General features: G+C 38.1%; 1 protein-coding gene across 2 annotated transcripts in view; it reads left to right on the top strand.

Annotated features, from left to right (window-relative positions):
• The window catches only part of LOC137652483 (CUE domain-containing protein 1), a 97171-nt gene continuing 87597 nt past the window's right edge, over positions 1-9574 (top strand). For both annotated transcript variants that reach the window (XM_068385917.1, XM_068385916.1), the window contains exon 1: positions 1-75. The gene's annotated coding sequence lies outside the window, so the exon portion shown is untranslated. The remainder of the gene's footprint in view (positions 76-9574) is intronic.

Here is a 9574-nt window from a genome sequence, read left to right as displayed (position 1 = left end):
TCCACTTAGAAGGAAGATGAACGCAATCGCGTGAAGCAGACGACGTCTCTGGCTCAGCGGGTTTTGGTGAAAGAGGTGAAGTCTGTCTCACTTGTTACGTTATTGTAACATACCACATTACTATTTTTAGTTATTTTTCTTTAATTTTGAAAAAGTAGAGTGCCATTGAGACCTGTGGGCTGGATGCCAATGAATTATCAAATAAGTGGAAAACAGTGCTGCGTAAAATTGTTTGGCACTTTCTCACATTAAACGTATTTTTTTTTTCTGCATGACATGACACTTCCGTCAATTAATGCCTGTCATTATCTGTCATTGTTCTGTATTGTGAGGTTTTAGTTTATTATCTAAATCAAGACATTTTTTGACAATCATTGATTGGCTCTGTGTAGTTATGTCAAGTTTTAGGCGAGACCAGTTTGTTCCTATTTTCACATTTCCTACTTTCTAATACCGTTATTTTCGGTGCTTGCAATTTGACATTTCAATTTAAGACTTATAATATATTTTTGTGTCATTTTAATTATATAAGTTAATAGATAATTGTACAGTAATAGGTTAGATACTGTGTTACAGTTCATGAAATTAATCGTATCAAATGCTTGGTTTCAGAGAAGCAGTTTGTTATAAATTTGATGTTGTTTACTCATATATATATATATATATATATATATATATATATATATATATATATATATATATATAAGAAATAAGTTTGGGGTGTATGTATGATAGCAGCCACCTGTATGTATTATTATGTCTAACTTAGAATACGGCAGTGTAAGGGGGGGCCGCAGGGGTGCGTTAGCCCTCTGGTAGGTAAGTAGGTAAGGACATGGTCAGGTTAGAGAGGAAAATTGGTATTTTTGTAGTGAATTACATGGCAATGTAACCTAGGAAAAAAACTACTGTTTCTTTTAGAAAAAATTACGATCTCTTCAAAAATGCATTACACTCGTTCCCGTCGCAAATGAATAGTTTCAGAAATATATATACATCTATATCCTACAATAATGGGGGACCCCCAGTGGGAACTCGGGGTTTTGGGTGGGGAAAACATACTGGGGAAACGAAATATAATTGTTTTCCTATAGTAAATAACGTGAATTAAGCGAATTTGATGTTCATTTCAATCGGAAACAAACAGATCAACCAATTCGGATAACTTTGAGATGCACGGTGTCACTTCTCTTACGAACGAACGATAACATTAGCAACGTTACCAATAATACAGTGTTACCAACGTTGACGTATGGTACACAGAGTTACCAACGGCACGTTGACATTACTAAAGATAGTAATGATAGATATTTCCATATATTAAATAATTTCTCCATATAAGTTTTACTCAATATATAAAATGTACAAAAAGGGCACAGAATCTAACAAACCCACCTAACCTAGCCTAGTAGTATGACAGGTCACAAAATAACATTTGATCTACATCGGACGTTGGCAGCACTGGTTACTGTATTTTTTCATGACACAATCTTTGTAACGGCGCCTCCAAAGTTTATCCAGATATACTGTTTTGTATTTTCCTCCGGTTATTATAATTTCAAGAGGGTAATGTATTGAGAAGAAAAGGCTTGTTTTACATTTATATATCGATTCCCCAGTATGTTTTCCCCACCCAAAACCCCGAGTTCCCACTGGGGGTCCCCCATTATTGGAGGATATAGATGTATATTTATTTCTGAAACTATTAATTTGCGACGGGAACGAGTGTCATTTTCGAAGAGAGCGTAATTTTTTCTATAAGAAACAGTAGTTTTTTTCCTAGGTTACATTGCCATGTAATTCACTACAATGAAACCGGAAAATTTGCTATTATTGTGCTGTATTACTGGGTAATGTAACCTAGGGAAAAGACTACTTTTTCTATAGGAAAGGTCCGTTCTCTTCGAAAATGACATGGTAAAACTTTACCGAAAGTTTAGGTTGGTTGATGTCCATTTTTTAATGCACGAGCGAGGAACTGATCGCTGATATACAAAGGCTCCATAAATTTTTATTTAGCAATAATTATCAAAAATATAGATACCATTTAGGTCTTTCAAGGATGGCCTAAGCCTATAATTCAATGCTTTTAATTTAATGTTGAAAGTTATATTAACTGCGTATAATCTTCAAAAGAGTTAAGACTAATTATCAGTTTGATTATGTGTGTGATAGATGGACTATTAAAAGTATAATAGAGGAAATGTAGGACTTGTATTTGATCGAGGCATCATGCCTAGCACGCATATTAAGCTTATTGTTAGAATAGCTACTTAGCAGGTTTTGTCCTTAACGAGTCCATCGGCTCTCAATCTACGTACCCTATTCAGACATGTTATTAGGTATAAAATTGGTAGCATAGGGATTACATGGTTTCTTCCTATGATAGTTGTTTCCTTTTTGGTAATCATATGATACTTCAGTTTCTCACAAAATATAAAAATCATATTTTTCTTAGTTATCTCTTGTTTTAAGGGTTTGTGATAATTATTATCTGTGTAAACCTTTTTTTTCGCCGTCAACCATATAACCTAAGGGTAGTACCCCAGTGGGAAACTGGAATTTTTAGGGAACTTGAAGAAATGAGCATTACACCAATTGGAAAAATACTTAGTTCATGTACAGATAGGTAATAACTCGGCTAAAATATAAAACAAAAAATGTAGCAAAAGCAATGACAGGGATGCATTCTTACCTAATCTAACATAGTATGCTGGTGTATTATCTGACCTGGGTCATGAATCATCACCTAACCTGATCTAAAGGTCCAGGAGTTGTAGAAAATGCTAGGAAAATGCATTTTAACCTAATCTTACCTAACCTAACCTAGTTCATTGGGTCCTTATGTGACCAAAGAGGTTTGGTCCCTTTTAACACTTCATTCAACATGACCTAGAGTACCATAAGTCATGGAAAATGCATTTATACCTTGCACGTCACGCCCTACTTGGTATTGCCCAATTGACGTATTTCTTATCAAGTTTTGGAAGTAGGGTATGGATCGAGGGGAAGTAACTGTTTATCCCAAAGAAAATCGTTGTACTTAGAATGAATGAATTTCTTATTTTGCACGGTAACTGTTTTATCATTGGAATGAATTACTTCTAAATGGATACAGTGTAGCTCGAGGTCTTGGTTTTGTGTAGCATTAAAGTTTTAAAATGATCATACACCCCTTAAGCAGTGAATAACGCCTAAGATTTCATATAGTTTTAAAGCCCCTATAGTTAATAGTAATGTATGACCAAAAAGGGAAAAAAATTGATAAGCACAGATGAATAACACATGGGGAATTTTTTTATCATTTATCCAAACATAACGATGAAATGGAATTGTATCAGTAGTGCTCTTCGCATTTGTATTGGTATACAATGCAGTATGCTATTTTTAAATTTCCCCCCCAGGGGAAAATAGACCAAAACAGCTAGCACTTAACGTACCATAAACTAAACTCCCAATAACTCATTTTTCTTGGGCTTCTAAAATAATTTCTCCATGACAGGTCAAGGGAAGCATTGCAAGTATGCTTAGGTCTTCTGCACTATGCATATGCACACTTCTCAAGGGAAGGTTATGCATCCAATATTACTGTGCACCAATGCTATGAAAAATGAAAAAATACAGTATGGCTTATCTTCAACTTTGGCAGATGACATGTTATTCCCTTCTGGGTGTAATAAATTTATTTTTATTTTAGGAGCTGGTTGATTTATGGACTTTGGATTAAGGTCTTGTCCCCAAAAATCAGTTCATTGAAACTTGTAATAGACCATAGAAAATTTGGCTTGAGTAGCATTGAATAGCTATCAAACTGCATTATGAAATTTTTCATTTTATGCAACCTCATTTGAACACCCTATTTTCAATAATTGGATGTTTGATAACTAAAGTATTTAATTTGTGGAGGCGAACTAAGGCACCAGCCACCAGTTGAGATACTATTACTATGGAGGTACTGGATTGGGTTTCTTCTCTGGAATGTCTTCCTGTACGCTGGGGGAGACTCTCGTAAGCAGAGGTTAGCGACGGAAATCTCTCATGTTACTTCTTGTAAAGATTGATTCATAATATGATTTAAAAGAAAGAAAGGGTTTTACCTTTTTGTTTACCAAGGATAAATGAAAAATAGATCCTTGCAATTTAAAATTATTTCTGAAATAATTGGATTTTTTCCTAACACTCCACTTGAATATTATCTATATTCACGATATTGGGTAAAGAGAAAGAGCCAAATCTTTGTCATTTAAGTGATAGCTGGTCACGATAACTCTTTGAAAAGGAGATAAGTTTTTCACTCCTGTTATTATTATACATTAATACTGTATAACATTCTAACCTATAAAGAATAAAGATTCATTGTTATATTTTGATGGTTTTACTGATGAATAACTTGAGAATCTGAAATCAAGAGTGTTTTTTTTATAAGTACCTGGATGTGTAGCAGAAAAACAAACGAAATGTCAGATGTGTTTTCAATACAAGAACGAGTTCAGTTGGTATGCCGACGTTCAAGTGGTGCACGTATACTGGGACGTGTGGCTCGTTCCTGCTGATTTTTAAGCGGACACTTCTCCAATACCTAGTGGGAGAACTTACGCAGGAATTGTTTGTGGAACTGCGGACACAGCCATACTCTAGCACTATCGCTAAGCCTATTAGATATTTGTTGATCTTTCTATAAGTAAAAGATCTCTCTTTTCCTGAAAGACAACACTTTTCTCTTAGGAGAGGATGAAACTGTTGAACTCCGATGGGTTATAGGAAGGGTTTTGAATAAATTTTCACAAATTCCTTCTCGGAGTAAATGTACCTGTAAGGAAATATCTGATACACAGCCATAAAATTGACATTGTGTACTCTCTGACATACTGTACACTATTGTGTAGCATATATTATTATTATTATTATTATTATTATTATTATTATTATTATTACTTGCCAAGCTACAACCCTAGTTGGAAAAACAAGATGCTATGAGCCTAAGGGCTCCAATAGGGAAAAATAGCTCAGTGAGGAAAGGAAGTAAGGAAATGAATAAATGATGAGAACAAATTAACAATAAATCATTCCAAAAACAGTAACAATGTCAAAATAGATATGGCATATATAAACTATTGATAACGTCAAAAACAGAGCTGTTATATATAAACTACAAAAAGACTCATGTCAGCCTGGTCAACATAAAAACATTTGCTCCAACTTTGAACTTTTGAAGTTCTACTGATTCAACTACCCGATTAGGAAGATCATTCCACAACTAGGCAAAACTTCCTGGTTGGAGAAGTCTCCTTGATTTCCTAAATCCTGAATAAAGGTCTGATCACACGAGTTTACCACACTAGGTATATGTATCCGATGACGCGGAATAGGATGCATGTCGATCAGGGTTAGCAAAGAAGGACATTGCTTCTTTCTCTGATTTTGAAAAGCTGTATGGAATAGATAGGAAAATATATATCATATTAAGAAAATAAAGTATATATATAAATAAAGGTGTGAGGATGAATCCTTCCAGCCTCCTTCTACATTTGCGTATCTTCACCATTGCGAGGCCACTGTTTTGCGAACCTTGCAAGTCTAATCCACATCACACCTTTCTCCCCTGCCCAGAAAATGGATGGGGATTAAGCTCTGTATGGCTCACAGAAGTGCTGTATGGGTGAACCTCAAGACCATAACTTCTTATAAGTGCTGGTTTAGCACTCATTAGAAAAAGTCACCTTCTCAGAACAAAGCAAACAGACATCCGATTGTTATGGCGACCAAAAGCATAGTGACTATGTGACACTATTATCACTTCGCTGATGTGAGAATGGAATAGGCGCTATCATACATTGTTGCCATATCCATCAGTTCAGTTTTTCTTCTACTGTGTGGCCGCCTTTGCAAGGATTGTAGTACAGTGGGAGTTGGAAGAAGAAATCCAAGAGATATTTTCTGGTTTCATAGTATTCTCCTAAGCTGAAAAAGTCCCCAGGCATTTTTTTTTCACCCTCCGGTGCTCAGACTTATACGCCTTATTGTGGGGAAATCAGAAGAACGAAGGTGATCCCACTCTTCCCTAGGGGCAAGCTTTGGGAGAGCTTGACTTCACACCTTCCCCATTGGAGGTGAAGGACCTCGACCCTCATCTTGTGTTGATCTTAACATTGATGACACTAACGATGACTCCTCCAGGGACCAGGCCCAGCCCACCTTATGACCTTCATTGGGTATCAAAGGTGTTCATTTAGTGGAGGTACTCCTTCAGGCTTTAGCTTCCTGTAGAGTTTCCAACCCTGCTACTGATACCCCTCCTGTGGAACGAGCTTTTTGCAGCCCAAGAAATACGTTATTGATATTCGTTCCTAGTCTTCCAAAGATTCACCAATGCCAATGGTAATTTCACTAACTTCGACTGATGATAAGATAAGAAAGAGACATCATTCTTCTTTCCCTCCCATCCTCTGCTGCTAAGCCTTTAATGGCAATTTGCTCCATGAAGTTAAAGGAGAGAAATCTTCCCTAAATATTTTCAGATACCCTTCAGTCATTCTTCATGTAAGTGTGAAAGAGGTGAGGAGCCTTTTAGAGATGACGAAAACTCTCCTTCATAAGGTGCTAGTAAGACATTTCCTTTTTCACACAGCAACCCTCCTAGATTCAAGGTAAAAGACTAGAACAATCTTCCTTCAGAGAAGATCGTCATGTGAGACAACCTGAGTCTTTCCAGCATGCACGATTGTCACATACTTCATGATAGCCTTCATGATATTCTTCATGTGTTGCCAGTTAGCTCTTCATTCATGTGGTAGTCTTCACCCGCACAATCCTCAGTTGAGAGCTCATCACAGACAGAATTGTCTTCACACACCAGATCCTGATTGTACGTCTACATGCACACAATCGGTCACATGCTCCAGTGCGCACACAATTTGATTGAGTTTTCCAAGAAATCCTGCTTTGTGTCGCCTCACACCAGACCATGCACAAAGGATGAGCACAATCTGGCTTCACAAATTACTTCACCTGTAGATCAATGTTGGTCGGATTCCCGATGTGTAAAGGCTTCATGTGCCATGTCTCCCAGTGGTAGTTTTCCACGCGCTAGAACATCACACACGAAATCTGCTTGAGCGTACGTCATACTCTCATCGTTCCAGGGGTGGAAGTATTTGCGATAGCTTCAAGGGTGATTATTCTTTGGGTAGAACTCCATATAACTGTGATCATAGGCACATTTTTCTGATAGACCATTCGGAAATTATTAGTTTTGACTAATTTTTCATGGCCCAATGCCTTTCCTACCGCCAACCCTCCCCATTTACCCGGGCTTGGGACTGGCACCAAGTTGAGGCTGGTTTTCCCCCCCTCAGTTCGTGATCACAATTATATGGAGTTCTACCCAAAGGATAATCACCCTCAAAGCTATCACAAATACTTCCACCCCTGGAACGATAGACCATTCGGAAATAGATTAAGTCAAAGGATTTGGAAGATCTTTTTGAGGAAACCGCTTCCCCGAAGCAGAAACAGATTAAAGACTTGATGGATTGTAGATCTTCTTGACTCCCTTCCATGACCCCTTCAGAGGTACAGGGTGCTGTAAGGTTATCAGCCAGTTTCAGTTTTAGAACCCAAAAAGAAACTTGCTAGCACCCGGGACGAAACTTCTTTAGTTCCTAGAGAGGAAGAGTCTAGGGAAACTTTGGACCCAGCTACGTTTAATGCCAGATCAGCTTCAGCAAAAGCAGAGAGTTGAACGACCTAGGGGAAGCCGTCGACTGTTGTTTCAGTGCTCCACAAGGGTCAAAACTTTCCTTGGTCAGAGGTCACCTGAGATGCCCCTGCGAGCTTAAACTCCCCAATAACCAGACAAAGAAACTCCCTGCCTTTGAGTCGATTAAATAAAATTTTGTCTCCAGTAATGAATTGTCAGAGGAAGTTTTATGACCTGAAGTTGCTGGTTTATCTTCCTTGCCACTTAGGCAGTGCTGCTGGATCTGCAGTCATTCCAACAGTATCTGGTAGGCCACTTGGTAGCTTTGATAAGCGACAATGGTACTGTTGTGGTGTACTTTAACCTTAAAGCGGGTAAATTGAGATCCCTGCCACCCACCAGTAATTACCAAGACCTTGTTATAAATTTTAACAGCTGCATCCCAGCTATGCTGAAATTATACCCCTATTAAAGTACCCAGGTTTGTATAGTTGGAAAAAATACAAATTTCATAAGAAATTTGTGACTTTGATATATTGTACCTCATAGGAAACATAAGATAAATTGAGGGTATTTTTTTTTTTTTTTTTTAAAGTGCTGACATTTTGATACAGTCTACTTCCCTCTTATAAATTTGAATCTTCCATTCACGTAAATAGATTTTTATCTTGATTTGAATGTTTCCTAATTGTCAGCACAAATGTGAAAGTTAGGAGACTTTTCAAAGCCAGATTTTGTGACATGAAAGGCATCCATAACATCATTTAGATAAGAACATTGTAAATTAAGTAGACACTAAAATATTTAAGGACAGCACTGAATATTACTCTATAGAATGTAGTTGTAGAATTTTAAATATTTAACTTAGCCGGTGAATATATAATAGCTGCAACTCTGTTGCTCGACAGACAAAAAACAGTAAAAACTCGCCAGCGATCGCTATACAGGTTGCGGGTGTGCCCACCAGCGCCAACTGTCGGCCAGATACCACTCTCTCGATGTAAACAAAGACTCAATTTCTTCTCTGTCGACGTGTTGACAAGACGTACTTTACTCGCTGTTGAACCTGGAGTTTTTTCACATCATATTTGGTGAAGTACTTTAATTTGGTTTGAGCTTTCGCAGTACAGGTGTTTTTCTTCAAATAAATCCTTGAACTCTTTTTTGGATCGGATTAATTGTTGATGACTTAGATCGTTTTTTGGAATTTTCCCTTGACTAATTCAAAATGGCTGACCTTTCACAAGTTCCCAAGTTCAGAAAATGTAATGCTAGGGACTGTCATAGGCGTCTTCCAAAGGCTTCTCTCGACCCTCACACTGTTTGTTCCAATTGTCGGGGTAAAACCTGTCAATTGGAAGATCGGTGTGAGGAATGCGTGGGCCTTTCGGAATTCGATTTTATCGAATTTGAGAAATATACACGCAGACTAGAGAGAGATAGGGTAAGGAGAAGTTCTTCTAGGTCGGTAGATTTTTCCTCTCCACATGCCCCTGAACCTAATCCTTCCCCTGTAGTGGTTGTTCCTAACCCCCCTCCTAGCACTCAGGAACCGTCGATGCAAGACATGATGCGTGCTATCCATACCTTGGGGGAGAGAGTTGAGGCCCTAGCAAGTGACCGGAATCAACTCATGGCGGACGTAAAGGAACTAAAGTGCCAAAGTGCCGTGGCGGAAAGTGTTAAAGTGCCTAGTGTTTCTCAAAGTGTTGTGAACAGTGTTGCGCTTGAGGGTTCGTCTGTTCGTGCCTGTCGTCCTCCTAGTCCGGGACCTCTTGCAAGCTCCCAAGCCCAGGGGAGAAGCAATGTCGTACGACTCATGGGTTCGAGAGGCCTTGATCAGCGAACAGACGTTCCCTCTATGGTATCAGGCGT

Source organism: Palaemon carinicauda, chromosome 13 (assembly GCF_036898095.1).
Source record: "Palaemon carinicauda isolate YSFRI2023 chromosome 13, ASM3689809v2, whole genome shotgun sequence".
Taxonomy (NCBI): Eukaryota; Metazoa; Arthropoda; class Malacostraca; order Decapoda; family Palaemonidae; genus Palaemon; species Palaemon carinicauda.
Note: the sequence above shows the minus strand (reverse complement) of the source record. Positions and strands in the feature narration are given on the sequence as shown.